Source organism: Phragmites australis, chromosome 12 (assembly GCF_958298935.1).
Source record: "Phragmites australis chromosome 12, lpPhrAust1.1, whole genome shotgun sequence".
In the NCBI taxonomy this organism is placed as follows: Eukaryota; Viridiplantae; Streptophyta; class Magnoliopsida; order Poales; family Poaceae; genus Phragmites; species Phragmites australis.
In genome coordinates, this window is record NC_084932.1 from 15,710,411 (window position 1) to 15,738,072 (window position 27,662).

The window sequence follows — 27,662 nt, forward strand, 5'->3', positions numbered from 1 at the left end:
ATGAGCTGGTTACTATGTTGTTTACTTTTCCAGAAGTTTACTCGATTATTTGATTTATGAAGTGCAGTAAGCACGATATGCCATTCTGCAGTTGTTCATTATTGTATTATGCAATGTTTTTTTGAAGTCCCAAGCATATTCTGGGAGTTATGTTGTTGGTTATGCTTGAAGCACGTCATACATATACATCTCATGCATTGAAAGTTTATCGTCGTCTTCTGGCCGCGACCGTACCGATACAGCACCGTATGTTACCTGAGGAGGAGTATGGTGCACACCCTTACGTTACCCGAGGAGGGGTAAGGGTGAGGAGAGCATGTCATGTGCATGGTTATATATTCTTATGAAATTCAATGAGTTATTCGCATCAAGATCTTATTTCCTTTAGTTGGCTTGTATATATATGTATATATATGCGGCTCTGAAGGCTTATACCAACTGAATATTAAAATGGTTAATGTTACCACTGGCAGTCTGTTTCATTACTAGTTTCCCGCTGCGCATTTCTTAGAAATGTTTGCATATTCAATTGTGGCTAAATAGATTTTTTAAAGTACAATTCACTTGCTGAGATTTTTGAATCTCACCCGTGCTTTCTTTCCAGGTTCTTTTTGAGGTGTCAATCGCTTGCGGGATGGGTAGCTACACGTCGCCTGCGCGTTCACCTTCTCTCTTGGGCTAAACTTGATGTCTTGTTAGATATTGTCTTTTACCCTGTAATGTATATAGTGAGTCTGTGGTGGTTAAGTTGTATGGTCGAGGCTTGTACCTCGTTTGCTAGGATCTTTATATTGCTAGTGTGATATTCTATATCTGTTCTGTCTGGATTGTTGTTGCCTGTTATACCTCCACTTTCAGGGGAGGTGATGCCGAAATTTTCCTTTAACTTTCGACAGATTTGTAGGTTGGTCTAAGTGACCTTCCGGGCTTGTTTTGGTCCCCGGGTGGTTACAGAATGCTACAGCAGGTTTGAGACTCACTTTGTTGTCGGATATGAAGAGTTCCTTCCAATCAAGGAGAGGAAAGGATCAATTGAAGGGTTGCGGGTAGGCTACGCTAGCACAAAATAAATTTTCTCTACCGCATTCAACCAGGAAGCCATGCGAGTAGGGGATCATGAATCGTTACCACTTGACGAGCAGTGCAGCGGAAGAAGAGTTGGAGCAGACCAATCCAACGTCGTGCGCGTCAAGTAGTCGATCGTCAACCTCGTCCCGAGCACGTCCCGAGCACCTTCCGAGTACTCGCGGGTACGTCCCGAGTACTCCCGGGCAGATCAGCACCGCAATAGTAGCAGCGCCTCCACGGTATCCACACGTACAAGGATGGAATCGCCGTGCGCCGGTGTGCTAGCACCGCGCGCCCGGCTAGGGTTTCGAAGGGAGTTCGGGAATAGGAGGCGGCTAGGGTTTCTCAGGAACACCATGCGCCTTGGCCCCTGCCTATTCTTATATAGAGCACGCTAATGGGCCTTTAATCAACATTAAAGCCCATTATGACTCTAAACCCTAATGGTCCTTTAATCAACATTAAAGCCCATTAGCAGATCCAATCCGCAAACTCGATCGCCTCTAGGGCATATTACCAACAATCTCCCACTTGCACTAGAGTCAGCACAAGTTTTATATTCCATCCCCTTAAGTGTGTGACCCGTTAGGTTCATGTGTAAACGGCCGCTATCCGGAAACCCTTTTCCGAATTGCAAGTCAATAGCGGTACCTAGCAGGACATATTGACTCCCGAATGCACACAAAGATCATATCGGCTGAACCTTGATATACTCATGCACCAATCCCTTTACCACACGATACCAGTCAAGCTCAAGGCGAGATTCGTGCCACCCTTGTGATAGCTCGACCATTCACTCGATCAAGTAGTGGATTCACCATGATTAACTCTTTAATCACATTGGCATGGCCATGCACTTTCCAATCCAACTACCTCGAGGGGCCCAGAGATATCTCTCCCGTTATTTAGGAGGGGTAAATTCCATCTTGATCACTCACATCCCACGACATGTTTCATAACATACCCGAAAGCAACCTTTATAACTACCCAGTTACGGAATAGCGTTTGGAAGCCCCTAAGTGTGTTACTACACATTCTGGAATCAATGATGATCTCAGGTCAAAGGATTCTGTAGGTACACCATTTGAGATAACAACTGATGGCACATTAAAAATAACAATCCCAGCAGTATCTCAGGGTGGGTCTATCCAACATCATGTTCTCTAACATGTGTCCACATTACTGATTTGATATCTCCATATCTATGATCCGTGAAACATGATCATCATTCAGTCAAATGTGCTAATCTATAAATCATTATTGTCCCACACAATGATATGAGATTAGGGACTATTTAGAATAACATCATAAAAACAAAGAGTTTCACAAACAAGTCACATACTTGCTGATCAATGTAAATGATAATTATTCATGGAACCAGATAACAATTATCCAAAAGTACATTAGCATAGACAGAACACATTCTCTCACATGCACTAGAGTCTATCCCGCAAGTATCTAATACCCATAGAGCTCAAGTGTGCCTCATGCTTGGGCTGTGGGAGAGGCTTCGTCAATGGATCAGCAATATTCGAATCCGTGTGCACCTTGCGTATCTTTACATCACCTCTATCAATAATCTCTCGAATGAGGTGATAGCGCCGAAGTATGTGCTTGGACTTCTGGTGCGACCTAGGCTCCTTGGCTTGTGCAATGGCACCACTATTGTCACAATAGAGGTCCATTGGACTGGACGCACTAGGGACCACACCCAACTCAGAAACAAATTTTCTAATCCAAACAGCCTCTTTTGCAGCTTCCGAAGCTGCGATATACTCGGCCTCCATTGTGGAATCAGCAACCGTTTCTTGCTTGGAACTCTTCCAACTCACCGCACCTCCATTGAGGCAGAACACAAAACCAGACTGCGATCTCGAGTCGTCCTTGTCGGTTTGGAAGCTAGCATCGGTGTAACCATTTACAACGAGCTCCTCCTCACCTCCATAGACTAGGAACATATCCTTAGTTCTTCTCATGTACTTGAGGATACTCTTTACTATAGCCCAGTGACATTCACCTGGGTTCGATTGATATCTGCTCGTAACACTTAGAGCATAGGAGACATCTGGGCGTGTACAAAACATAGCATACATGATGGACCCGATAGCAGAAGCATACGGGATCGCACTCATCCTCTCGAGCTCATCAGATGTCTTAGGACATTGATTCTTGCTGAGAGTGATGCCATGTGACATTGGCAAGAAACCTTTCTTGGAATCTTGCATATTGAACCGATTCAATACCTTGTCAATGTACGTGCTCTGGCTTAATCCGATTAGTCTTTTCGACCTATCTCTATAGATCTTTATGCCCAATATGTATGCTGCCTCTCCTAAATCTTTCATTGAAAAACTCTTTTGCAATGAAGATTTGACAGCATCGAGCATTGGAATATTATTTCCGATCAATAATATGTCATCCACATATAAGACCAGAAACACAAGTGCGCTCCCACTAGTCCTTTTGTAAACACAAGGCTCTTCTTCATTCTTGATGAAACCAAACCCTTTGATCACTTCATCAAAACGAAGATTCCAACTCCGAGAAGCTTGCTTTAGTCCATAGATGGACTTTTGCAGCTTGCAAATCTTCCCAGCATTTTTCGGATTGACAAAACCTTCAGGCTGTGTCATGTACACATCCTCACTTAGGTTTCCATTAAGGAAAGCCGTTTTGACATCCATTTGCCATATCTCATAGTCGAAATATGCAGCAATTGCTAGGAGAATCCGAATAGACTTTAGCATTGCGACGGGCGAAAACGTTTCATCATAATCAACACCTTGAATTTGCCTGAAACCTTTCGCCACCAATCGTGCCTTATAGATGTGAACATTTCCATCAACGTCTATCTTTTTCTTAAAAACCCATTTACACTCGATAGTTTTCACACCATCAGGTGGATCGACCAAGTTCCAAACTTGGTTTTCTCTCATGGATTCTAACTCGGATCTCATGGCTCCAAGCCATTTTTCGGAGTCTGGTCCCACCATTGCTTCCGAGTAAGTCTTAGGTTCATCATTGTCCAACAATAATATGTCACGCTGCCCCGTGGTTAGGAACATAAACCGCTCGGGTGCACGACTGAACCTTTCCGACCGACGTGGGGCTGGTGTCTCGACAACAGGTTCTGCAACATCTTGCATACCGAGTTGTGGTTCAATAGGAGCTGAAACACTTTCAAGTGGTTCCCGAATTTCTTCGAGTTGCACCGTGCTCCCACTAACTCTCTTCGCGAGAAACTCTTTCTCAAGAAAGACACCATTCCGGGCGATAAACACTTTGCCTTCTTCCCGGTTATAGAAATAATATCCTTTGGTTTCCCTAGGATACCCCACAAAGAAGCATTTATCAGATTTGGGAGTGAGCTTATCAGACGACAAACGTTTTACATAAGCCTCACAACCCCATATCTTAAGGAAAGACAATCCGGGACGCTTCCCGGTCCATATCTCATATGGTGTCCTCTCTACAGCCTTAGATGGAACCCTGTTTAACGTGAAAGCAGCAGTTTCTAGAGCGTATCCCCAGAAGGACAATGGAAGATCAGATTGGCTCATCATCGACCGGACCATGTCTAACAAAGTTCGGTTCCTCCGCTCGGACACCCCATTCCATTGTGGCGTGCCCGGTGGAGTCAATTGTGGAACGATTCCACATTGCCTTAGATGATCACCAAATTCATGGCTCAAATATTCACCTCCACGATCTGATCGCAGAAATTTAATTGTCTTGCCTATATGATTTTGTACTTCATTCTGGAACTCCTTGAACTTTTCAAAGGATTCAGACTTGTGCCTCATTAGGTAGATGTAACCATATCTACTAAAGTCATCGGTGAAAGTAATGAAATACTGAAAACCACCTCTAGCTGTAGAACTCATCGGTCCACATACATTTGTATGTACTAGGGCCAATAATTCATTTGTCCTCTCACTTCGACCAGTGAAAGGCGTCTTAGTCATCTTGCCAAGTAAACAAGACTCGCATGTATCAAATGATTCGAAATCAAATGAATGTAGAAGACCATCTTTATGGAGCTTCTGCATACGCTTCTCATTTATATGACCTAATCGACAATGCCAAACAAAAGTGGGATTCAAATCATTAAGCCGAGGCTTCTTTGTATCAATGTTATAGATAGTTATATCCTCAAGATCCAATATATATAATCCATTTACTAATGGACAATTACCATAGAGCATACCATTCAAAAATATCGAACAACACTTGTTCTTTATTATGAATTCATAACCGTCTTCTTCCAAACATGAAGAAGAGATAATGTTTTTGCCCAAGGCAGGAATATAATAACAATTATTTAATTCCAAAACTAATCCTGAGGGTAGCGATAAGGAGTAAACGCCAACGGCCAACACAGCAACTTTTGCACCATTGCCGACGCGAGCATCCAGTTCGCCTCTTGGACACTTCCTAGTCCTTTTCAGTCCCTGCAACGATTTGCAAGTATGAATCATTGATCCGGTATCAAATACCCATGAATCATCAGGACGAGTAGCAAGATTAATTTCAATAACATTTATACCTGAAGATGAAGTCTTACTTCCCTTCTTCTTTTTGAGTTCTTCCAAGTACAATTTGCAGTTCCTCCGCCAATGACTAGTCTTATGGCAGTGGTGGCAAGAGTCAGAAGCGGCAGGGCCAGCCTTGGGCTTTCCAACAGGTTTAGGCTTAGAACTCGAGATCTCATCCGAAGTTTTAGCCTTGTCCTTGCGCTTTCTCTTCTTGCTATCCTTTTGAACCATCATCACATGACTAGAGCTCTTCTTAATGCTTTCCTCAGCAGTTTTTAGCATCCCATGCAATTCAGCCATGCTTTTCTCCATGCTGTTCATATGAAAGTTCAAAATGAACGGCTCGAAGCTCGCAGGGAGCGACTGGAGAATTACATCCGTAGCCAACTCAGGGCTAAGGGGAAAACCAAGTTTTTCCAGGCTTTCAATGTAACCAATCATTTTGATCACATGAGGACTGACTGGACTGCCTTCTGTTAACCTGCACGCAAACAAGGACTTTGAGGTGTTGTACCTCTCGGCCCGAGCTTGGTTCTCAAACATGCCTCGGAGTCCCACAATCATATCATGGGCATCCCTGTTCTCATATTGCTTCTGAAGCTCAGAGGACATACAGGCAAGCATGAGGCAGCTAACATCCAGTGAATCGTTGGTGTGCTTCTCATAAGCCCTCCGATCCGCGGCAGGAGCATTATCAGCTGGTTCATCAGGATAGGGGACCTCTAGAACATATTCCTTTTTCTCTTGTTTGAGAACAATTCTCAGATTTCTATACCAATCAATAAAGTTTGTTCCAGAAAGCTTCTCTTTTTCAAGAATCGATCGCAAATTAAAACTGGAAGTGTTACTAGCGGCCGGTGCCATGATCTACAACAGAAAATGCAGGTTCAGCACTATGCCTATGTGAATCTTCTATTAAACAATTTAACAAAAGATACTCCACTATATGTGTTTTCCCTCTAACAACATATAGAGGATCAAGATCCATATTCAACTAAGTTCTAGTGAGCTTTGGCATCACTGCTAGAAACTTAGTGACATAGGTAAGCAACGCCTTGCTAATCACATCCCTATGTGACTCTTGTTTGCTGGGTGGCATCGAATGCCCCGGCGCCCAACATCATGCCCCAAAGCCCAAAACCGTTTTGATAGCTTTATCAAGTAAACCAATACTATGCGTGTGGATGTCCGACATCCACTCTAACTGGTTAAGATAAATGATGGCACCCTGCTTTGGCAGACCTACCACACAATGATCAAAACCTTTGTAGGTGCAGCTATTGGAAGGGCATCAATTACTCTTGATTTTTCTGAGGGAAACTACTCTATCATGAAAATCATATCCACCACATATAAAACATGAAAGAATAGTATGACAGGAACATAAAAACATCACAGGCAATCATATTAACTGTGACATAGTATGGCCCCTTCACATGGTGATCTTCATCGCCACGGTTCCTGTCCTCCGGGTCATCATGCTTCAAATCTCCATGATCTTGTTCTAGTCTATTACACCTAATAGCACTAGATAAATTACATGAGAAGAAGCATCACAAGTCGACACGCAGGCCGTTATACAATAACATGACAGCCTTGGGCTGCAATTAACCATGACACGCAGGCCATGAAAAATTACACACATGCATCACATATCACAAGGCCATACCAGTCACAACATTCTCTGCAAAAACGAGTTAAGCGTAGAATCGAATTCTAATGTCGTGATGGGATCATGTTATTACAACAATCTATGCGTGTACGCAACGGCGGTCCCGCTATGAAAATCTCATGATACATAGATCGCATCTATGAAATCGCTATGAAAATCTCATCGGATCGATCGTATCGAGCCAATTCCGAGTCATTCATAATGCCTCAATTTCCATTAGATCAATCCCATTGATCATCGCGTGAGGTTTTTCCAGAAACGATGACAGCACACACAACCTCGATCTGCTGTTCTCCCGACCATGTCGCGATGCATGCAGTTAGCCCCGATGGTGATTCCAGCCGGTAGGGGCAAGTCGCACGCAAAAACAGGTGGGAGATCGAGCTAATCTTTTTGGCTATGTGGTTTCATCGACTGGCATCTCATCCGATTTCTAATTCACCTAACCAACCGTGCATTGATCAATCCATCATATGAACTGATCAAAAACAATAGATCTAATCTATTTCTATCACATATCTTCTATATGTGACTGATCCAGATCGAAAACTACGCAGGATGGCTCTGATGCCACTGAAGGGTTGCGGGTAGGCTACGCTAGCACAAAATAAATTTTCTCTACCGCATTCAACCAGGAAGCCATGCGAGTAGGGGATCATGAATCGTTACCACTTGACGAGCAGTGCAGCGGAAGAAGAGTTGGAGCAGACCAATCCAACGTCGTGCGCGTCAAGTAGTCGATCGTCAACCTCGTCCCGAGCACGTCCCGAGCACCTTCCGAGTACTCACGGGTACGTCCCGAGTACTCCCGGGCAGATCAGCACCGCAATAGTAGCAGCGCCTCCACGGTATCCACACGTACAAGGATGGAATCGCCGTGCGCCGGTGTGCTAGCACCGCGCGCCCGGCTAGGGTTTCGAAGGGAGTTCGGGAATAGGAGGCGGCTAGGGTTTCTCAGGAACACCATGCGCCTTGGCCCCTGCCTATTCTTATATAGAGCACGCTAATGGGCCTTTAATCAACATTAAAGCCCATTATGACTCTAAACCCTAATGGTCCTTTAATCAACATTAAAGCCCATTAGCAGATCCAATCCGCAAACTCGATCGCCTCTAGGGCATATTACCAACATCAATGGGGATTAAGCACCTTGGATGGTTCCATGTATGTATATTAAGATAAAAATGTATTAAGCCCGCAATGCTTTGCAGAGTTTATGACGCACCTCCTGCTCTTATTAGGTCTGGTAATCAACTGCCAATTGTACACTGTTGATTTTTTGCGGTTGAACCATCCCGACTTAAAAATATGACCATTTTCTAACATAGATTTGAATATGAAAATCAGCTGTTTATCATTCCACGTCTCTTGAAAAAAAGAAAAGTACTCTTTGCTTCAGCTACCAAGTCATGTCCCCTACCTTGCTTATAGATAAACGTGTACATGAGAAACAATGTAATTTATTCATCCTTGTGTGATTTCTTATACTGACTAGTAGGATGCCCGTGCCCTGCCACAGAAAAGATCTAATTAACAGAAACCATGATTTATATGATCTCCATTGTATTACACAACAATAATATTTCATGAACAATACATTAATTTAATTCCACCCAGAATTTATCCATTACATTCCACAAGCACTTAGTTTACTCAAGTGATCACTACCTCGACTACATAGTGAGAACTTCTTTGTAGACTATGTTCTTTGTATGGGTCTCAGTAGACATAGATTGATCATCATTTTTCTTCTTTGGTACGGCAAGAATCTTACTGTTACTCCTTGAGGTAGATCTAGAAAGAGAAACATAGAGTTGTCCGTGTGAAAACAGTGGATCATGGAGGTAGACACCAACGTTTGGAATAGTCTGCCCCTGTGCCTTGTTTATGGTCATAGCAAAGCTAAGTCTAATCGGAAATTGCTTCCTCTTGAACATAAAGGGGAACATCTCATCGTTAGATGGCCAAAGAGGAATTCGAGGAAGGAACACCCTCTTACCAGTGTGCTGGGCAAGAACAATCTCAACATCAATTGCATTCCTCATGAACCCCCAAACCACTAACCTTGTTTCGTTGTGAGGCCCATTCGCGGGGTCAATGTTTTGCAACAATACTATATGGCAATTAATCTTCAACTTTAGGATATGAGGAGGTAGCCCATTTGGGTGTTAAGGGAATTCCGTGGGGTGGTAGTTATGTGGATCGTCCTTGGTATGATCAAAACTGTGATATATCATCTCCTCCTTGGGAAACCGCTCAATCATCCTAATATTGATCTTGTCAACATACTCATTCCGAGTTGACTGCTCGAGATGTTATGTAGTTTGGATCCGAGAGATTTTCATCTAGCATTGAGAAAACACTTTCTATAACCACGTTAATGTCAGAATCCGCACCAGTATATGGTATGCAGATCTCATCTGGAAGCTGTACATAACCATCATCCACAATATCTTCTGTGCCATTCCCAACGCGCAAAAGATACTTGGCAAATCATGGATCGCTCTGAGCCCTCATATTATGAACAAGTATGAGTTGTCACATACTCTCCCAAAGGTAAACCTTATGTAGCGTCGCATCTGTTATTTGTGGCCTTGTTCTCTTCCGAACAACAAAAAACACTTGTCTGAAGTCTCCCCCAAACATAATTGTCTTTCCACCAAATGACAAATCACATCGACCTGTGATGTCCCTCATGCTACTGTCAAGGGCCTCAACTGCTTGTCGCTTTGTCATGGAGGTTTCATCCCATATTATTAGGGACACCATTATAAGAAGCTTAGTTGTCCCACTTTGCTTGGTGAAGCTACAGTCCCCACCATTTTTAATATTTAATGGAATTTTAAATCCCGAGTGCATAGTCCTACCTCCGGGCGGGATGGAGGCAGCAATGCCTGACATCGTGGTTGCCCTCACAACGTACCTTAGCAAGCAATGCTTTGTATAGATAAGTCTTTCCCATGCCTCTCGGTCCATCGACAAAGAATACACCTCTGTTCCCACTATCGACCACTGCAAGTATCTCATTGTACACATACCTCTGTTCCGGGTTGAGGGAGTATTCCAGACAAATGTGTTCTCGGTCCACCTCGATCGTGGACTCCTCTATAACCTCCCTAGCCTCACTGCTTGTAACATCATATGACTTATCAATTTCTGGAAGAGGGAATGATGATATGTCCTTTTCCATTGATTGAAGCATATTTATGATATCCATCAAAGTCATCTGCTTGACTGCATAGAGGCCCATGTGGGATAGTCGATAGTCCTCTATCATTGCTTCCAAGTGTTTGTCCCACAAGCCACGCACATCGCTAGGCTCACAGAAGACCAATATAGTGGCAAATAGCCTCCGAAGTGAAGATGGCATTTGAAAAACCTCGGCCTCACTAAGGCACTCGTCGATAGTATTATCAGGCTTGATAAGATTCCTCTTTTCGGTAGCTTCACAGAATGTTGGGAAAACAATACCATCTACTATTCTTAGGTTGTCGTTACCGGATAGGAGTATGGTACGATCAAAGTGCCTACAAAGTTCATTAGTCTCGACCCAAATAGCAGCCACCTCTGATGATATAGGCACGTTATATCTTCGTTGGTCCAACCTCATGTCGATTTTCAATTCAATACGATATTCCTCAAGGTCTTCAATTCCACCTAGGTTCCTGAACATCTGAGAATATGGATTATCCTTGAGGATGACAATAAGCCTTCGAATGACATCTCAGTCTAGGTTCAGGGAGCACCAAAACCTATGTTGTAGATTGGGATCATCATCATAGAAGTAGAGCTCCAAATGCTTAGGTCCATCTTGCGTCATGCCAAATGAGAAGACATTTTGGTAAATCTGACCATGAGCTTGGAATGTATACACTCCTGACCTTATGTTATTGTATCTATTGTCTAGACTAACTCCAAGTGTGGAGAATGAAAGGGTCCATTGAAGTACCGAATGTTATCTCTAGAATGGACAACATCGGGGTCTACACTTGTTTATAATCTCTGGAGTTCCAATGGTGGTTCTGAGTGTGCTAATTTAATTTTTCCAGACCGGCAAGAAAACACATTTGTCTCATACTAGAACCTCTTTGCACCACACGCTTGCAATCAGACTTTGGCACCAGCATGTGAGTACTATCTGGAATGTTCTGGTAGACACGATCATACGGGTCTGGAGCTGTGGTGTCTGCTGCAAAGGCATCTACTTGGTCATCAAAGTCTTCATCATCTCCTAGATAAATAAGATGAGTGATGTTATATAGGTTTTGCATTTTTGTGCTACATGTAGGAAGATAAGGCATCCATTACATCAGCATTACCTCTCCCAGCAAATATGAAGTACTCCTTGTCTTCTTCTTCAGACATGTGAGAATTACCATCTTCTGTAAAAAAGCTGTCTGTTGGCGAATCTAGAAAGATGAAATCATTAAGGGCTGATGATTGATTGTCCATCGATGCATATGTAGGACATTACATTATGTGTTCCTTGCACCGGGTAGTATCATTGTCGTCTAAAGGTATGAAGAGCAACTACGTTATTACATAGTTGGAATAGTGTGTTTTAGAGAAAAGAAGGCATCCACACCTATGCAAGCAAAAACGATGTGCTCTTCTTCCACTTCTTCAGGTATGCTTTCTAGATTACCTGTTATTTTATTGACTACATAAATATTGGATCATCTTTAGACAAATTAAAGAAATATGTATGTGAGAATTACCCTGAGTTGTAGCAAAAGTTTGTGCCAGCATATTTGAATAGCTAAATGATTAAGAGCATGAAAAGGATACCCCACCAATGAACTTGTCGGGCACTGTGTTGCAATGAATTCCTTCCACGGGGTATCTTGTCTAGCTATATAGCTTGCATTACGTTGATCTAGGAGTGCATGCCACCCCTCAGGTGGCAAGCTTTTCCTACGTGCCCTTCGACGTGCATTTGCCTCTTCCTTTTGTTCCATTGGCAAATTCTGCTGTTGTTCTCATTGTCTTGCATTCAGCCTTTGTCTGTACTCTTGTGTCAAACGTTCCATACATTAATTTTGACGAGCATTTCTGTCCTCAAGTGTCAAACTATATCTAGTCACTCTTCTGCAAGCATTTATCTCTTCCATCTCCTCAGGTGTCAATTTTTGACGGCATGCTCTTCTACGAGCATTAATTTCCTCCCTCTCCTCGGGTGTCAAATTTTGACGGCGCATTCTTCTATGAGCATTAACTTCCCCTCTCTCCTCGGGTGTCAAACTTTGTCGGCATGCTCTATCACAATCTCGCTCTGCATTTCATTGTTCAGGTGTATGGTTTGTATTTGTCTGATTTTGTTGATCATACAGAGCAATAGTTAGTTCAGTGTTGCTTGCTTCCCCTTGCTTTGGTGCAAAGCTAACGTAGCAAGCGGCTTCATGAGAATGCTTCCGTTCTGAAATAAACGTAATATAATTACTTTGATGCTTAACGAAGTTACAAGATATGCAATAAGATGATGATACCCTTTAGCTTTCTCCTTATTCAAACACGACAACTGGATTGATGATACAATGAGTAATTGAAGTTGTAGCTGATTGAATTGACACATCTTCGTCCGAGGATGCATAAGTCAAGTCTGTGTTGTTGGATGGCTCACGTATTATAAGACCTGTTAGAGTACGTGGTGCAAAATTGAGACGACATATCTTTGCTTGAATCTGTTCATCCACCACTGTAATATCAATCCAAATAATTATGATTATTTTGTTGTGTCCTAAAATTATGTTTATATAATTCATCATTTTCTATATAGGTTCACGGGACAACTTCCGTACCTTCTTTTTCCTTTACCATCGTGTTGGCTTCGATGCTGAGGCATTTCTGCAAATGACCTTACACGTTCTTTTTTCTAAATCTAAAGAAAAAAAAGTGGATGAACAAGCGATAATCAATGAAGCACACAAACCATGGAAAGGACGTAGGGAAGACATGGACCAAGTCATTGCAATGATCTTGCAGAATATATTTATGATAGCTAGGGTGTTTTTTCCTCTGGCAGTGACATTCCTCTGGTAGTCGCTAGTTTTATTTCTAATAGACCTTGTACCTTATTCCCAGGAACTTACCTTGTCTAAATTTTAGTCAAATCATTGCTCTAAACTGTAAACAAATCGTTCCTTTTCTGAGGACATACTGAGTTAAACATCGCATTAACCATCCAGTCTCCACAGGAACCGGATAATATCAATCATTAGATCTAAGAAAATGGTCCCAAGTGGAGAGTCTTCAATTTCATCATCGGAATCTTCATATGAGGTAGAAGCGCCAAGCAAGATCTTTACAACATCCTCCTTGATCAGGGTAACCGAGATTGGTAAACAAGGCTATAGAGTTTGAAAGAGGATGGGATGGAAAGCCGATTTTGTTTAACAGATTAGAATAGGTAAGTAGAAAGAAAGAAATAGAAAGAGAAGAAAAGCATATAGATAGGTTTTTTTTAAACTAGGTACTAAAATAGGTCTTTATGTCACCACTATTCTATCTAAGCCACGTCCAACGGTTAACACGGCTCTGATACCACTTCTGTAACACCTAGTTTTAAAGGAACAAAATCGAGCACAACACATGTATGCCAGGATCAAGTTTCATACGTACATTTACATCATCAGTGTATCATCACAGTGCCATTATTACAATAACGTTATACAAAAGGACTCGATGGTTTAAAAGAGAAAACAACGGAACTAAAGAACTTCAGCGCCAGCGGGGCTTCCATTTTCCATAGGTGCCAACCCGAGTCGAAATTGTCTTCATTAAAGGTTGCAGCTTGATTGACGACTTTTGAACAGCGGTAGAATGCAAGAGAAGGGACAATGGGTGTGAGTACAAAAATGTACTCCACAAGTGAAGGGAAAACATGCTATGGGGCTTAAATCAAGGAAATGTTAGACATGGTTAACTACACTAAGCAAACTTTAACCTAATAACTCAGACAACAGACATCCTATTTGCTAAGTGTGAAGACACCACTGTAACAAAAAGATTGACTCATCGGATTCCATTCGACTACCAAGACTCACCAGGTAATTCCATTACCTGGCTACCCAACCAACCATACCAACCATGATCCCATCTAATCCGGAAGAAGTCCACGTCCGCTCTTGTCCGTGAGCACGGCTGATCGACCAGATTGATACTCTACAGAGTTTGCACAGCTTTCCCCACAAGTCGTGATTCCTATAATGCTTCACACTTTCGGGGTGTGGAGTCGGGTCTCACTACAAGGTCTTTACAAAGCTCCTGCCAACTTGCAGGCACCAACTGAGGTTTCACCGCTAACAGATGATTATATCGCTGCAGAAGCCCCCTCTTGTACCACTCAACCGTCCAGTGGTGCCCACAGAGTTAGAGGGGTGGCTAATTAGTTGGTCAGGCCATAACCATATATGTCTCATGGTTGTGCGGATTCACTTGGTTACATGTTCAACAACCGATCCTTATGATTCCACATAGGAACAAACATAAGCTTGCTGTATAGCACCACCTCAAACCAATCATCCTGTTAGGATCCCTATATCATGTTTCTGCAAAAGATTACTACTCCCGATTTATGTTGCATAGGCATTAGTCAAGATTAATATTTTTACTATGACTGCACTAGCATATACTACCCATTTTAACCGATGGTTAAACAACAATGACAAGGAATGATCATAAAAGCTAGTAAACTATAACATAGGATTCCAATTTAGACAAGCATATATAGAAGGAATAAAATAGTACACATGATTCCTAGAACAAGGGCAAAATGTTTAAGCACACTTGTCTTCAGTGGAGGGTTGCTCAAAGTCTTCCAAAACTTGATCTTGCAGATTCCCAAACAGATCACCTTCTAAATGACACACTAAAAAAGCATACAAGGAAAACTACTAAGTACAGTACACCAAACAGTACTAAAACTAGGTAAAAATCTTATAAAAAGACTCTACACGTCGCTATGAACATTTGAGCGCAAAATTTGCCCAAATCATAGCTACGAGCAAAAAGTATAAGCTTTTGAAGTTCCAGGGGATTTTCTGTAAAATTTTACTTAGTTTCAGAGATTTTCTAGATTTATTTTAATTCTGAAATTTTTTTTATTGCACCAGCTGACGCCATAAACTGAAATCGAATTATTTTTGTGCTAAAAAAGGAAAAAAGGATGGACCTGGTCCACGTGCTGTGAATCGAAGGGGAGGAGCTCGGTCCACCAGTCGACCATGGACAGAAGGCGCCGGTGGGCTGAGCACAGCGGCAGGGCAGGCTTCGCCGATGAGTGGCGGAAAATGGAGAGGAGCACATGGGGGTTCTCACCGAGGAGTTCTCAAAGGTGGAGAAGCTCGAAGGACAGTGGGCGACCGTGAGGTGTGGCCGGTGGAGCTCGGGGATGGCAGTGGGCGGTTTCTGGTGGCAGAGAGAGGTCGATGACTAGTGCAATGGGGTACTCGAGCACCTGCGCACACAGTGATAGGATCGCCTTGGTCAAAGAAGGCTTGCCGTTGGAGAATTGGCGCGATGGAGCTACTCACCGGAGGCGGAGAAGGTGATGGCACCGACGACAATTCCGAGCGAGAATAGGTGCGAGTGCGGGTGGGAAGAGTGCAGAAACTCACCAGGAAGGCCTCGGGCAGCTTATAAAGGCGTAAGGGCGAGTGGGGCGGCTGGGCCATGAATAGAAATGGCTGGCGGCTACGAGGGCCATCAAGGCATCAGTTTCTTCATCAATTCAGAATTATAGAGGGGGATTAAAGAGGGAAAATGGTGGGGAGGCTTTGATGGGGTTTATGACTTCAAGTCCAGCAATTTTGGGAAGGGGAGAGGATGCGGGGAGGTGCGAATTTGCACGGCGGCCAGTGGAGGGGAACATTAAAAATCTACCTCTCCTATTTAATTCTCGAAAAAATTTAAACTATTGCAAAAATTGAAAGTTTAGGGTGTTACACCAGCGACCGGGTAACCAAGGCGAAGGAGGGAGAAGCTTTGGCGGTCGTGGGTGGCTCTGATGGTGGCCTCGGCTGAAGCTAGAGGGCACCAGAGCAGTGTGACGGCGAGCTTCACGAGGCGGCGGTGACTATGGTGATAGCGAGATCGATCTCGGTGAATTGCTCTAGAACTCGGCGACTCAGCGATGGGAAAACTTAGAGAGGGTCGCGGGCACTTATATAGGTGGGTGGAGGAGGGCTCGGGACACCTTGGGACTCTTAGGTGGCAACTGGATTTCGAATCGGACATAGTGGCGGTGATCATTTCGGAGACGAAGAAGATGGGCGCGGGGAAGAAGGCGAAAATGGTTGGGGCACGTTCAACAGGTGGCTGAGAGGGCTAGCGTAGAGGCAAGCTGGGCTAGGGAGTGGGTTGGCTCGACCGTGGCCTAGTTGGGAAAGGAAAGGGAGGAGAGGAGGGAAGGCTGAGCCGACTGGCGGGTTGGGCCAGAGAGAGACGGAGGGAGGGAGGGGGGGTTGGGCTGGGTTAGGTTTAGGTTTTGGGTTTTTTTATTTTATATTTATAATCCTTTTCTATTCTACTTCTATTTTCTTTTTCTATTGCTATTCTAAAGTAAAACAATTCCGAATAAAAGCCAACAAAAACCAAATAAACCCTACATGCCTATTTCCAGCATGAATGTATTCAAACAAAATATATCCTAAGTCAAAATTGGATTTGGTTTTAGAAAATAGGTTTTATCCTATTCTATTTGTTTAAACCCTAATTAATTCTATGAAAATTTTATGAAATTGATGAATTTGAAAATCAGAGTGTTACAAACCTACCCCACTGGAATGAATCTCGCCCTCAAGATTCGGACGGATCCGAGGAAAGATAAGGGAACTCTGACTTCAGATCTTCTTCTCTTTCTAATGTTGCTTCATCCTCTGAGTGCTAACTCCACTGCACATTGGTATCACTTTGGTTATGGGAACCCTTTTTGATCTTTCAATGATCTTCTCTATATACTATGTATAGAAGAGATCTTCTTGAACATCCAACTCTTCTATTGGCAACTGTTCTTTAGGCACTCGAAGACACTTCTTCAACTAAGACACATGAAAGATATCATGCACATATGCTAGCTGAGGCAGTAACTCCAACTGATAAGCTACTTCTCCTCTTTTATCTAGTATTTTGAAGTTATTTTGGTGATAACTTCCCTTTGGCCTTAAATATACGAAGACCTCTTACGGGCGAAACCTTGAGATAGAAGAAATCTCCAATTTCAAAAATCAATTCTCTATGTCTGTCATCAGTATGACTTTTCTGCCTCGATTGTGCAATCCTTATATTCTCTCTAATTGTCTGAACTTCCTTTTCTGCATCTCGTAGAACTTCTAGACCGAAAACTTGACTTTCTTCGATCTCATTCTAGAACAACGGTGTTCTACACTTTATTCCGTACAAGGCTTCAAATGGAGATATTTGGATATTTTCCTGATAATTGTTATTATACGAGAACTTTGCATATGGCAGATTCTTATCCCAACTTTTACCATACTTCAGAGCACAAGCTCTTAACATATCCTCGAGTATCTGATTTACTCTCTCAGTCTGACCATATGTTTGAGGATGATAGGTAGAACTAAAATTCAGCTTTGTGTCCATAGACTTGTGTAGCTTCTGCAAAAACTTGGAAGTAAACTGAGTTCCTTTATCCGAAACAATCTTCTTCGGTACTCCGTGAAAACACACTATTCTTGACATATATATACATCTCTGCTAGTGTGTCTCCACTGTATGTAGTCTTAATCAGGATAAAATGAGCTAATTTAGTCAAATGATCAACTATAACCCATATAGAATCATATCCTCCTTGAGTACCGGGTAATCCGACAATGAAATTCATACCGATTTCCTCCCATTTCCACTTAGGTACCTTCAAGGGCTGTAGCAATCCTGCTGGTCTTTGATGTTCTACTTTGACCTTTTGGCAAGTATCACACAGGGCTACATATTCTGCAACATCTCTTTTTATTCCATACCACCGATAATGATCCTTAAGATCTTGATACATCTTTGTGCTTTCAGGGTGAATGAAATATGCTGAATCATGGGCTTTCCTTAAAATTAACTCTTTAATGGCCTTCTAATTGGGCACACAGATTCTCTTTTTGAACCACACAATACCTTGACTGTCTTCTGTAAAGCCTGGTGCTGTATCATCCTTAATATCCTGCCTTATTTCCTTGAGCTTTTCATGTTCAAGTTGACCTTTACAAATATCTTGCTCTAATGTGCAATCAACTTCCATGGTAGTTGCTTCTACATCTACCACAAAACAAGGGTTAAGCTTCTCAAACTATTTCCATAACTCAGGTTGACTATTTTGAACCATCATCAAGTTACAATAACTCTTTTGACTCAAAGCATTAGCTACCACATTAGCTTTTCCTAGGTGACAATGGATTCCCAAATCATAGTCCTTGATTAACTCTAGCCACGCTGACGAAGGTTTAAATCCGGTTGGGTGAATATATATTTCAAACTCTTGTAATCCGTGTATATTTCACACCGTTTTTCAATGAGATAGTGTCTCCAAATTTTCAGTGCATGAGCCATTGCTGCTAATTCCAGGTCATGGTAGGGTAATGCTCCTCATGCTTCCTTAACTGCAGTGACGTATAAGCTACGAGTTGACCTTCTTGTATAAGAACACATCCAAGTCCTTGTTGCGAAGCATCACATTAGATGTCAAAGTTTTGCTAATGTCTGGTAGAACTAGCACTGGGGCTGTAGTCAATCTCCTTTTCAATTCTTCATAACTTGCTTGACAAGCTGGGCTCCATTTAAAAACCACATTTTTCTGTAGCAAAGAGGTAAGGTTGAGCTATCTTAGACAATCCTTCTATGAAGCGGCGATAATATCCTACTAAACCGAGGAACCTTTGGATCTCTGACACATTGGTAGGCAGTAACCAATTCAACCCATCCTTCATTTTGCTTGGATCTACTACTACACCTCCAGATATTATGATGTGGTCGAGAAAAGCGACTTGATCTAACCAAAAATCACACATGCTAAGCTTGGCATACAGCTGATGCTCTCTGAGTTTTTGTAGCACAATTTCAAATGTTCATCCTGTTCTTCTTCACTCCTAGAGAAAATTAGAATACCATCAATGATCACCACTACAAACTTGTCTAGATAATCCATAAATACCTTATTCATGAGATTCATGAAATAGGCTAGGGCATTGGTCAATCCAAAATACATAACCATATCGAGTATTGAAGGCGAACTTGGGTACATTTGACAATCGAATCTTCAATTGATAATATCTAGACCTTAGATCAATCTTGGAGAACACTCGGGCTCCTCTCATCTGATCAAACAAATCCTCAATCTGGGGTAACAGGTACTTGTTCTTAATGGTCACATCATTGAGCACTCTGTTGTCCACACACATTCTTCGAGTACCATCCTTCTTATCCACGAAAAGAACTGGGGCTCCCCAAGGTGACACACTTAGTCTAATAAAACTTTTACCTAACTATTCTTGGATTTACTTCTTTACCTTAGCTAGGTCCTTAGCAGACATTCTATATGGCCTTTTAGTTATAGAGGTCGTACCGAGTACCAATTCAATGACAAATTCAATTTCTCGATCTGGTGGCATACCTGTCAATTCATCGGGGAAAACATTTGGAAATTCATGAAGCACTCTGATCTGATCAATGGGGGTTTCTTCAAGTAAATTGAGAGAACAATCCTCTGCTGCTAGGATAGTAGCTATGAACTCAACTTTGGATCCATCTGCATTGGTCAGGCGGACTGCTCTTCTGGCACACTCAATTACTCCATCAAATTTGGATAACCAATTCATTCTGAGGATAACATCCATACCCTTAGATTCCATGACTACAAGATTTGTTAAAAAGTCTACCCCCTTATTTTATGTTTCATCCTATGACACATATATTGTGCTTTCAATTCTCTTCTAGGAGAGCTAATAAGCATAGATTGTTTTATCATAACCATAGGTAAACCATGCTTGGCAACATACTGGGTAGTTATGAAAGAATACGAAGCTCCAGAATCAAACAAAATTGATGTAGGCTGAGAATTAATGAGGAACATATCGTACATCACATCCTGAACATTAGCTTCGTCTGTGGTGACATGATTGACCTTCCCTTGAATGAAGTTTTGTTGTCCATGGTTGTTTTGAACAGGGGTCTGATTTCCATTACATGCTTGGGGTTAGAACTGAGTGGACTTTGGGGTGTTGGTGCTGTACTGATTTAGATTTTTCTTAGGGTACCGATTCACATAGTGTCCTAGCTCTCCATAGTAAAAACATCCTTTGCCTGAGGCAGGAGTAGCAGGGTTGTTCTTGACTTGAGGAGTAGATATTGGAGTTAAACGAGGTGTCTGATAGTTGGAGCACTGAACAGGGGCTTGAGATTGAGGCCTGTACTGATTATTGGTACGGAACATAGGACCTTGCAGGGGAGTTTGAGTTGTCACATGAGGACGTGTGTTGCTTCCTTATCCTTGAAAAGACATCTTCCTCTTCTTCTCGTCTAGTTGACAACGCTTGTGTTCAACCACTAAAGCTTTGTTCACCATTGGTTGGAAATTACGAAACTCTTGAGAAAGTAAGGCATATTCAATAGCATCGTTCAGTCCTTCTAGAAAGCATTCTTGCTTCTTCTCATCTGTATCCACTTCATTTGGAGCATACCTAGATAACTGGGTAAACTTGGTCACATACTCCCTTACAGTCATTGGTCCTTGCATCAAGCTCATGAATTCCTTCTTCTTCAGACAAACATCTCCTGATGACACATGATGAGCGTGGAAACTAGATTTGAACTCCGTCCACGTGATAGCTATTGGATTGTCATGTGTAGCGCAATATTCTTCCCACCATTCCAAAGCTTGACTGGTGAGTTAGTGCGAAGCATAGGGTACCATATCTTTGTCATTGCACTGTGCAACTTATAGCTTCATTTCTATATCTTTCAGCCAATCATCTGCATCCATAGGCTCCACCTCATGACTGAAGACTGAGGGTTGAGTTCTCTTGAATTCTCCAAGTCTTGATGGTTGATGGGGTTGAGGAACATGATTTGGCTGCTATTGTTGCATCTGCACCATAGTTTGAGCTAAAGCTTGTAAGTTCTGAGTTTGCATAGCCATATGTTGTTTCAAGGTCACTGGAGGAGATGGGGGTGGATTCTTGTTCTTGTTGTCCTCCTCGTCGGTATTGGTGCTCCTTCTTGTGTTAACCATCTAATTAGGGTTGGAAAGAGGGACATTAGTAGATAAGCAAGACTGGAAAATGATTTAACTACAAAAACCCAACTATATTATATTATAGATATTAAAGATGTAAATGTGGACAAGGTGCCAAAGCATTCCACAACACACAAACAAAAGATCCAAATCACACACTTAGTACCATAACAATTCTCACACTATCATTATTATCCTTAACAATTACATTGACGCTCAACTCTAGCGAAACTAAGACGATCTACTAAAGACTCTACTACTGGGACTCCTCTCTAGTGCCGGATCCTGAGGGGGATGAATCGACTGATCCTTCTTCTTCTACGGAGGGGGCGTTAAGACAGATCCTCTTGCACTGAGGTGAATGGATAGATAGGACTTCCTCTTCATATTCTGCAAGTTCTTCTTGGATGGCATCATGTTCATCCTTGAGCAGTGAAGTGACAAAAGCGAGGCATTGACGAACATCTCCCAATTCCCATAGGGCGCAATCCAGTTCATCTTCCAAGGCCATAGTGAGTGCAACTTATTCACGTAGCTTGGGACTTTCTCCGAAAGGGTTCTTCACGAACGGTTCATCACTCCCACGAGTTCTTCAGGGACAATATGCATAAAGAGCATCGACCATCTTGCTGTTGTATTGGTCTCTAACACGAGATATGGCTTGACGTGCTGCATCTCTAACACCTGCAGTGAAGGTTGCTCTTGGGGTCATTGCTGAGTGAATGCCCACAACTCGATGAACATCTATTCCTTCATCTTCGCTTTGCTCGTAGTCATAGATGGTGACTTCTACATTCCATTCCATATATCTAGAGTACTGCTTCTTAATTCCCCTGTAGATTGACTTCTGCGTATGTTCAAGTCCAGAAAGTATTCCCCACAGCAGGCGAGGAAGGTGTCTAGTGTGAAGACCGTCACTCTCGTAGACGTCGAGAACATGATTCATGTTGCGGAAAGTGGGATCATCTATCTCCTCTTCAGTTAGAACACGTTGAAGAATGGGTGGACGTCCTCCAGTTGAATTGCTAGCGATGAGCAGCTGGCAAACCATCTATAAAGGAGAAGATATGATATAAGAACTAACCTTAAAAATAGCAAGAGAAAAGTATGAGAACTAAGGAAAAGCTCCTATGTGTTTAGACGAACTAAGGAAAACCTTAGAACGACCATTCTAACTAGGCTTGCAGTCATACAGTCAGTATAGCTTTGATACTTAATGAACAAAATCAAGTGCGGCTTATGTGTACCTAGGAAGTTCAACACACATAAGAACATCATATGAGAAGTAACAAAAACAATACATGTAACTTACAACTGTTTAACTCTTACATTAAAGACTTCACCTAAACAACCTATTAGCTAAACGACATCAACTAAACAATGGACCAAGCAACTCCACAGGCACTGGCCGGAAGACATGCTGCTAGTACACCAGATCGTCTTCTTGAAAGTCTTCAAAGTCTTCCACTGAGCAACATAGATATTGTGAGAGATAGCAAGGGTGAAATGGAGTACTCAGCAAGTGAGGGAAAGATAATGATATCTAGGCTTACAATAAGAATAGGCTAACACATGGTATATTTGTATAGATGCAATAAAGAAAACAGTAATGTAATTCAAAAGTATTAAGCAGTTATTAAGTGACTATAACCTAACAACCCAACAACTAGACAATACCCAATGCTAAGTACCTTACAAACCATAACCATCCAACCATCACCCGTATCAACAACCTATAGCCAAATCATTACCATGACCAACTAATCATGTGAGGATTTAAGTCTCCCATAACCGAGGGCATGACTGTTATAACTGTTTTACACTCTGCAGACGATGTCCAACTTTTAGCCACAAATCGTGATACCCATGTTGTTGTGTCTGCAAGACACTTAACACACGCTAGTGGTGTGCCGCCAGGAGAATCACTACAAAGCATGATCCATCAATTAGGTCCTGATACCCCAACGAATGCGAGCCAGGTGTTTAACTGTTATACTAAGCTTTACCTATATCGACCTCGTGTTTGAAAGGTATTTCTTGGGTTGTCACTCTATGAACCGGTCCTTATATGTGACATTTGGACAAAGACTATCTAACAGGGAAATTACCAACAAAACCTAACATCTTTTATTGAAACGTATCCACAAGCCCACCACATAAACCACTATATCAAACCAACCCCTTGCCTAAGTCCTAGGGTTCCATGTTACTAAAACAAGTTATCATCACCATTACATATGCCCACTAAACATGTATATAACACTTCCCCAACATCCCAAAAGCATTGCTAAGCAATTCTACCCAAGAGACTCATATCAACTACCACTTAGGCTTCAAGAAATGTAAAGGAAGAACTAGGTAAACCATAATATATGTGACTACCCATCAAGTTGACAAACATTGCATGCAATTTTGTAAAACAAAACATTTAAAACATAGGTTCAAGATGATCAAGGACACTTGCCTTCTCCTTGCAGCTACTTAGTGTACTCTAACTCCTGGTCTTGACGTTCCTCAAACTGATCCAGTGCGTTGTTGTCTAATCGCACAATTACCGACAAAGCATAGAAACAAACATACTAAGAGCAGTGCAGAAAATGGAAGAACAACAGGATAAAACCTATCTAAAAAGATAGAGCTTTGAAAAATGAATCCAATAGCACAAGAATCGCTTAAAACGGAGCTAGGACGGCAAAGTTACACAAAAACAGTTTAGGGTTTAATTTGAAAAATAAAAGGACTTAATTTGAAATAAAGGGACTTAATTTGAAATAAAGGGACCTATTTGTAATTATGAAAAGATTAGGGACTAAAGTGTAAAAATATAATGTCTTTTATATGAAAATAGGATAGTTTAAGGGTTTATTTGCAAAATTACCAATTACTGAAATATTTAGAATTATTTTTATATTGAAAAACCTTGATTTACTGCGTGCCTACTGACTGGCTTACATGTGGGCAAAATGGCCAATGTGGCACTGAGGTGGATGGTGACATGGTAGGTGACGAGGCAAGGGGCGCTGACAGGGATAAGTGATGACACGTGGCGATGTTTGATCGGTGGCTAAAAGGGTATCGGTGGATCTAATCGGGACCACACATGATAGATCAAATGGCTCATAATGAGGGAGGCGGCCGGAGGGGAACAAGACGGTGGCTTCATGGGCACGAACGGCGGCGCACGATTGGAGAACGGAGCGGACCTCGTTGCCAGTGTTAGATCTCGATGGCGAGCGACGGCAAACAAAGAGGAGAGCAAGGGGAGTCCGTTTTGATGCTTACCAAGAGCGGTACTACACTGGAGGTGCGTCGGCAATGATGAAGGCGGCGGAGCACTCGGGAACTCGATGGGAAGAGGTCTCCAGCGGCCGAGGAACTAAGGCGAAGGAGGGAGAAGGTTCAGTGAACTTGGATGATTCTGATGGCGGGCTCGGCTGAAGCTAGAGGCACCGGAGTGGCACGACGGCGAGCTTCACCGATGTGGCAACGACTATGGCTATGGCGAGATCAATCTCGGTAAATTGCCCTAGAACTTGGTGACTTAGCGATGGGAAAACTTAGAGAGGGTTGCGAGCACTTAAATAGGCAGGTTTGGTTTAGGTTTTTGGTTTTTTCCTTTTATATGTATAATCCTTTTCTATTCTACTTCTATTTTCCTTTTCTATTGCTATTCTAAAGCAAAACAATTCTGAATAAAAGGCAACAAAAACCAAATAAACCATACATGCCTATTTCCAGCATGAATGCATGTATTCCATCCCAAATGCCGCGTCCATAGCATGATGAGTTTTTCTGAGGATCAAGCATTCTGTAGAGATCTAGGGAATAGTCGCATCATTATGCAGAGTGGAAAGGACCGAACAAACTTACATGACTCACCTGTCCTTCCTCAAAAAAACATTCCTCAGAGAACCATTCACCATGAACTCTGACACAGTTGCCAATGTCCCTCCAGTTCCATCAGGCACTACACCATAGAAAGCAACAACATTTGGATGATGTAAAACTTTGAAAGAATCTGTACTTCCCTCCAAAAGTCCTTGGTCTGTAACAAAAAAGTCGCAATCAAATTCAGAAAAAGAAAATGATAATACATACATTATATCAAAAAGGCTTCAGTTGCAACAACCATATTAACCTTATTTGTGTTTTTCCCTTCAGTTGTTACTGAAATTTTTGCATGAATGACGAAGCGATCATACGACTGAAAGGATTGATGGAAATACTACTCACAAGTTTCTCTTGTTCCTATGATCTCCCAGCGAAACATTTTTTCTTAATACGTTTGATAGCAACATCAGTTCCTCGCCACTTTCCACAGTATACTTACTGTTCCAAATGTGCCGGATTGTCTCTTGAATTTTCAACTGGTTTGAGTCCATTCTCAGAGGGCACGGTCCTCAGATGTACAAAATTTGTAGGATCCATGGCGCATTTCAATGGCAAAACAGCAGTTGAGACGTCTGAAAGAATCTTGGAGTCAAACCTACTAAGACCAAGAACTTTGGTCAGATCTTGGTAGACCACATTCTAGTTTTTCTTGTTGTTGGACCCAACATGGTTATTCATCTGATGCAAAGCAAAGGAATGATTGTTGTGCCGGAAGCTCTTCCTTGAGCAACAACACAGGCTTGAAGGCAAACCGCGAGCCACGTCCATCCACTTGGCTTTGGTATGCCAATTGCTAAATTATGACTATCTCCCAACACCGAACCATTCATCTCTTGAGACAGACACAGTGCTTAACTGAGCAAAGTGGATCGCTGTGACAAGAAATCAAGAACGCACATTGAATATCCTTGTTCCCCTTGCAAGAAAAAGACAGATTGAATTGAGGTCAGCTACATGGACAATTTTGACATACAAGATCAATCAGCCTTGCGAGCCAAAGACGAATGGCTTAATTGAATGTTGAATGGATTAGATTAGTAGGGCAACACCACGCAACATACAAAACCGACAGCAAAATGAACAGAGAACGAACGACTTCGATTTGATTGCTCACTGGAGACAAAGAGAAGATCCCCAAGAAAGAAATGACCCGAGGCGGCTACACTAGCGTGCGTTACCCCCAGATTGCCTGCCCTGAAGGCACCAACCACAGTGAAGGCACCATCGACACCACACCCGAGCTAAGATTGAGGATTAGCTGAAGCCAAGGTTGAAGCGCCTGCTAAGATCCGCACCATCGCCGTCGCCTCCACTCGCCTCCAATCAACAAAATGGCAGCCTCAGTCAGAGATCCGCACCGCCACCGCCTCCACTTGCCTGCACTCAACAAAATGACAGCCTCAGCCAGAGATTAGCAACGCCGCTGCCGTCAGAGATTAGCTATGCGACCGCCGGAGATCCATCACCACCATCGCCAGAGATCAGCACCACCACGCCCTTGGCGTGCTCGAAACAAAAGGAGAAGGAGAGGGGAAGTGCTCCACCTGTTTGAGAAAGAGAAGGAATATAGGCGAAACTAGGTAGATTGGCACGCTACGCAGCATCTATGGAGGTTTAATTCACTGGTGCTCTGAGCAAATCTCTTATCAAAGAGAATGAAATAAGGTCTCTGAACTTCCTTGGTTTTTCAATATATACACATTCAGACAGGATTGTCACTTTGATGCAAATAAAATATTTATGGGAGTCCTATCTGACATCTTTCAATAAAGTATAGCCCATCTACATATATCGGGAATCAGTCCTATGTAATATCAGGTTGTTTGCATTGCTGCATAGTTAAGGTACAGCTACCTATCGAACAAAGAGTGTCTGAATATTCCTTTGATAAGCGAGGAGTTTTAAAATGGAAATAAAGCCTATGAGAACATATATTTGACCACTCAATACTCACGATGCTTCATGCATTTTAGTACAATAAATTACACCTACATATGGATCTTAGAAATAGATAAGCTATTATATTTTATACAGTCAATTTAAAAAAACCTAACATCCTTTCAGTAATCACTATTAATGCATACTGGCAAACTAAAGATGGAAGATGGCGAATAGCTCATAAAGATGGCGGAGAAAGGCTACTATAATGACAAATCAAAATACTATCTTTTTTGGACTAAATACTACTTGGGACTCACGTTCTCAGAATGAACCGCATGGCACTACTATAGAACTAGGCTTATATACCAGCCTATCACTGTTG

The 27,662-nt window shown here is 42.2% G+C and overlaps 1 long non-coding RNA gene across 3 annotated transcripts; it reads right to left on the reverse strand.

Moving 5' to 3' along the window:
* Positions 1-23,977: 23,977 nt before the first annotated feature.
* On the reverse strand, positions 23,978-27,159 carry LOC133886168 (uncharacterized). 3 transcript variants are annotated; one of them, XR_009903357.1, is made up of 3 exons: positions 26,514-27,159; positions 25,379-26,315; positions 23,978-24,047 (listed from the first exon to the last, which is right to left on the reverse strand). It is a non-coding gene; the product is annotated as an uncharacterized LOC133886168 (long non-coding RNA). The 3 variants fall into 3 exon arrangements; XR_009903355.1 differs by having other exon boundaries at positions 25,379-25,553; positions 25,647-27,155; XR_009903356.1 differs by having other exon boundaries at positions 25,379-25,553; positions 25,742-27,154.
* Positions 27,160-27,662: the final 503 nt, after the last annotated feature.